The sequence below is a fragment of the Pyxicephalus adspersus genome, chromosome 9, assembly GCF_032062135.1.
Source record: "Pyxicephalus adspersus chromosome 9, UCB_Pads_2.0, whole genome shotgun sequence".
Classification (NCBI taxonomy): domain Eukaryota; kingdom Metazoa; phylum Chordata; class Amphibia; order Anura; family Pyxicephalidae; genus Pyxicephalus; species Pyxicephalus adspersus.
Genome location: NC_092866.1, coordinates 66,717,383 through 66,723,251, shown reverse-complemented (window position 1 = coordinate 66,723,251; position 5,869 = coordinate 66,717,383). Strand labels below are relative to the sequence as shown.

The 5,869-nt window shown below is 41.8% G+C and overlaps 1 pseudogene; it reads left to right on the top strand.

Annotated features, from left to right (window-relative positions):
* The first annotated feature begins 5,086 nt into the window (after positions 1 to 5,086).
* Positions 5,087 to 5,255, top strand: LOC140338761 (U2 spliceosomal RNA; annotated as a pseudogene).
* Positions 5,256 to 5,869: the final 614 nt, after the last annotated feature.

The following is a 5,869-nucleotide window of genomic DNA, read 5'->3' as shown; positions in this document are numbered from 1 at the left end:
ATTGCATAGCCTGTCCCTCTGAACCCCATTATCTGTTATCACTGTCCTCTCTCTGATTTGTACCTGGATACATTCTCATATTTGCTTCCATGGGCGTTGTACTGGACAGGTAAATTTCACATTATCAGCTCTGTGAAGATGCATTGTATAAGATCTGACTTTGTGATGATAAAAGTTGTAGAATTTATGAAGAGAAATACATGGAACATGCAGGAGGAAAAAGAGCAAAAGTTGTGGATGGTCTAGAATGAGAGTTATTGTATGTATATACAGTAAGGTGTGGAATAGCCACAATAAGATGATGACTGTTGTAGTCTCCATGTACAGAAAGGCTAAATGTGGAGGTTATCACTTTGCTGAAAGGTGCAGGTTGTAATGTTTGTAGTCCTTATATTAGCAGCATGTTCTATATTCCACCCTCACACAACAGATGTAACCAAGAAATTCACAATGCTATTACCTCATGCAATACAATACAATACAATACATCTGGTGTGTCTGGTGTGGAGGTAAATAATCATTGTGGATGGAGAGTGAGAGGACTGAAATGAATGGTTATTGAGACTTTTTTATTATATGCTGAAAGATGGAATACTGGGGTGCCAGGTCTGGTAACAGCTAGTAGGTGGCTTTTTTTTTAGGATTGTGACTACATGGCTTGTTCTAAGTGCATGGTCATACTACTCCTTTGGATTCAATATTTTCTGATCCGCTGCCAAAACAATCAGCAATGTCAGAACATACCAGCAATGGCAGCTTGTGTACAGAGATCTCAGGCCACATTCAATGTACTATTGGCCCCAAGCACCATGCTCAGCGGGAAATTCAAGTTTTCCTCAGTACAAGAAAACATATTTACCATTTCTTTGGCTTCTAACTAAATTGAGGTGTGGGTATAAGTTAAACATAATATTTGGATTTATGACATGAATTATGCTAGCATACTCCTTATACAGACATAGTATAGGTGCAACAATCACATATTATACTGTAATTAGTGGTCCCACCACTAGGAGGTAGTGTTATAGTTAAAGCTTGTATAATATAGTGGAATTACATGGTTATGATGTCATTTCCTGTTGATTTCAATACACAGAAGGCCCAGCAATGTGGCCAGCAGTAGCTTTTTAACATATTACAGATTTCTTGTACCATGGTTGCAATAGTCTGTATACTGCAGGAGTAAATAATAGGCATTTGGTTGCTTTGGGTCATCTGGTCTGCAGTGCCAGCTGTTCTCTGCCTATAAAACAAACAACTGTTCCTTTACCTGCTTCAGGTGACCTCTGCTGACCCCCATTATGGGGCCTTGCGGGTTGTATTGATGGTAGAAGAGTGGAGTAGGAGCAATAAACTGTCAGCTGCACTATAGTCACCCTATATACCCTACACATGGTTAGGAGTGAATTACAGATATCTAATGCTACTGGATTTTGTCCAAGTGACTTTAAAATCATTTGTATTCAATGCAGTTAGCTGATGATGGAGACAGCATGCAAGGAATTACAAACCCTTGTGACCAATCAATGACCAAATGGATTGAGGTGACCAATCATAAATTAGCTCCATCAGAACAGTAAAACAATGAAAACTATTGTTAGTGGGAAGACTTGGATCATTAGATTTTTGTTTAATAAACAGCTGATTGGCTAATATGACTGTACGCTGACAGAACAGCCTGGCAGAACTACAGGAATCCAAATGGCTGGATGATAGCTATAAAACTACCAGCATACAGGTCGCCTCACACTAGTTTGGGTCTTCCAGCAAAAACAAGGCCCAGCCTTGAATGGATTCCGTTCCATAACTGCAACGCTGGAGGACAGCCATTAGAAGGAGATTTTACATGAATTAGCACTATACAAACCCGAATGTGAAAGGTAAATAAAATATCAATATTATAATCAAGTGTCCCAACTCTAACACTTTGGATTCAGCCAATAGCTTTACTATGTGTCCCCAATCATTACCAATGCTACTTATGTTTCTAAACTCACACTCAATATAAAAGTAAATATCCTTTATTATCAAGCTGTACATTATATTCTATATATTAGGGGAACATAGTGGTTTAGTGGTTAGCACTCTGACCTTTGCAGCGCTAGGTCTCAGGTTTGAATCCCAGATTTTGCAGGTTCTCCCGGTGTCTGTGTGGGTTTTCTCTTGGTACTCCAGTTTCCTCCCTCATTCCAAAAACATGCAGTTAGGTTGATTGGCTTCCCCCCAGCAATTGCTTTTAGAGCGTATAAATGACATATGACTATGGTGGGACAATAGATTGTGAGCTCCTTTGAGTGACAGCTAGTGATATGACTATAAACTTTGTACAGGGCTGCGTAATATGTCGGCTTCTAATTTAATACTGTGTAATAATATATTATATGATTTCTATATACTACACATGTATATTATCTCTGTACTCTATGCTAGCCTTGCTCAACCGTCTTAACATGGGTGAATCAATTAAATATATATATATATATTATATCTCACACGTAAACGGTACATTAGCATGGTGGTCAGTAGGAAAAATGTCTGTTACATTGCTTACCATGGGGAAGAATGTCACCCTCGCACCCCTTCATTATATCTATCCCATTCCCTACATTATATCTATAATATATACCCCTTCATTATATCTATCCCATTATCTATCCCATATCCGACATTATATCTATATTATATACCCCTTCATTATATCTATATTATATACCCCTTCATTATATCTATATTATATACCCCTTCATTATAGCTATCCTATATCTGTACATTAAATCTGCATCCTGTACCCTGCATTATCTCTTACAATACATCCATACATTTAATCTATATTCTATACACTACAATATATTTATACACTATACCTCTACAATACACAACAGATGTATACACCTACTTTGGCACTGTAACCTTATATTTAATTCATCATAAGCAGTTGCCCACTGACCACCAATGCAAGGAAAAGATTTATTGATGTTAAAGGAGTGGGGGGGGGGGGGGGTTACCAGTGATAACCAACATTAAAACACCCTAGACAACTGACAAAATCTTGAACTACCCCACTGATTACCATTGTAAGGGAACACTACACTTCTGGCCACCAATATTAGAGGGCACTGTGCCAGAACAATCAATATAAAGAAGCTCCCCACCACCAATATATGGGGGTACGATCACAGGGATATGTTGGGTCTCGGGTGTTCCTCATCCTCCATTCCTCTGTGAGAAGTGAGGAGTGCATGGTGTCGAAGTGATTGACAGGAACATGTCAGACCTACCACTGGTAACTTCTACCAAGTGACCCTTTTCACACCTGCTGCTGGCCATAACAGTAGCTGGTTTGTTTAACCCGGGGTCACCCCAGGCATTGTACTGTGAAATGGTTTAGTGGGGACACTGATCACATTACATGCTTGTATTGAGCACAATGCATGAAACACACACCCTAACAATCATGGCAGCCAATAAACCTCGGCTGTCACATATTTGGAGTTGATATGAGTGCTGATGGGAGTTGGTTGACATTATAGAGCCAAGAAGTGCTAAGTGCGCTAGAGAATCCACGCAGCTTTCACAGGACTGTTAGGTCTTACAGTGACAATGAAGGTGACTCCTTCCCGGCATTATCACTATTATTACACTATCTGCATTGATCAGCTCGTGGCACGAATGTGCAGTCAGACTTATGGAAAATGAAGGATGAAGCTGTGCAAGATTTCCAGATACATCTAGCACATTGTCCCATCATCACAAAGATCTGAATGTTTCTTATTTCACAACCCAACAAACAAGTTTTAGGTTTTTATTCTACTGATTGACTAGTAGTGTCTGGATGAGCGCTATTTAAGAGATGTTCCCCCATCCAAGCACTGACGTCTGCAGGAAGGCCGACACATACCTTTACTGTCCTTGATTTAAGGGACTCTGCCATTCTGTCAGTTGCAGCCCTGGAGAAGGTGGGGACCAGGGGCAATTGTGGAACTGTCCCTGAGAATGACACACATGTGGAATACGTATTGTAATAAAGCGGCAGATGATATAACACAGTTGGGATGCAGCAGATGGACATGGGGCAGAATGTGTGACTGGGGGTGACAACAGGTGTCTCCCAATATAGCACTGATGAGGGTTCTGCAGGCTTTAGGGCAGGTAGGCCCTGTGCTTTCTCCTGGGTGGTCCTACAAATGGCAGATCAGAGCTGGACCTTTATCATCTCCACCCAGAAGTATCACCCCAGCAACTTATCCACCAACAATCAGTCATCCTGTGGCTGGGGTCCCCAACAGTTGTACCATCAACCTAGTTACGGGGGCTTCATTGGGGCTTTTAGGGGCCTCCAATAACTTTCATCAGTGTGAGCAAAGAAAGCTATAAACCACTTCCTAACATGGGCTGGGGCAAAGGGGATAATACCCCGCTCAGAATCTAATACAGTAGAGGGCTAATACCCCATGTTAGGCAGATCCAACACACAACACGGCAATATACCCCACAGATAGAAAATACATATTATACCTCATCCTAGTACAGATCCAGAACACAAGGGGACATTATAGCCCCTTCAAGGGCAGATATAAAATACACTGTAAGGAGTTTACCTCTTCCTGGGGCAGATCCAGAACACTTTGGAGGGATTATCCTTTATCCATATCCTAAAAATACTGGAGGGATTGTTTCAAATCCTACAGCAGATCAGAAATACACTAGGGATTATATTATATATAATAAGGGATTATACTCCACTTTAAGGCAGAAATATATTAGATGGATTGTACTCCATCCTATGGCAGAATATACTGGAGGGATATATCACCATATGGGGCGCAGATAGTTTTCCCAGAGTTATGTGTTAAAAGCCAATCTTTGTTAATTTATTCTGGGTGGAGCAGAGAAATGGTTTTACTTCCTGCCTGGATTTGCTGTCTTCTTAGGGGATTTTTCTTTACTTTCTGTCCTTGAGACATAACAGGAAGTAGGAGAAAATGTCTCCATGGTATGACAGATGTCACTGCTACATGTGTCCCCATTGAAAGATTTCCCCTCCTATTTCTGTAACAATTAAAACATTTAAATGTCCTATTACTCCCGGCCTTCTCGGCCTTTTGGCTAAGATCAAGTGTAGTATCTGTTCTTATCAGTGTTCAGGGTGGAAAGGCACTTGCATTCTTGAGGGGGAATGCAGTGCAAGAGTACCTTGGTTAAGGACGGTCTACCTTTGGTGTAGCTCTGTACGGGGCCGCCCTATGCAAACCTGCCGGCCTTGTCCACCGGAGGAAGAGCATGGGGCCTGCCCTGATAAGGTAGCTCCCTTAGGTTTGACTGACCCGCTGGTGGGAATGGAGAAAGGCTTGGTCTTACCAATCGGACCGACGAGTGGTCCAAATCTCGCTCCAGTGTCGTACCCTTGGAGTGGAGATCCAAGGGCACCTTAAAATCACTGGGTTTGGGACCCCACTGATTTTTAAGATGCACAGTCACATCACTACTTTTACATGATTTGGCACATCGCCTTTTTCTGCATTAGCTGCGGCTAGTGTAGATGGGCAATTTTTAAAATCTGTTGCCCTGTGTGATATGCACAGAGCACATTTATTATTTAAATGTTTTTTATGTTGTCACTGTCACTGGTGTGGTATTTGTGTGACACTTTTTGATAGAGGGTGCTATTCCCTTATGGGTTAGCCCTTTTGTCTTGGGAGAATGCCTTGGCCTAAAAACCAGGCGCTCTCCCTTAGTGGAGTCTCTCTTCGGGAGAGCTCCCAGCTTAGTATCTTGTGGGACCTGCCTTGGCGGTCCCAGAGAGAAAAGGCCCCTCTCTGGCTGCTGTCAGGGGGGCAAGTGTGTCCTTTCCGGCTTTGGCTGGGTGGGC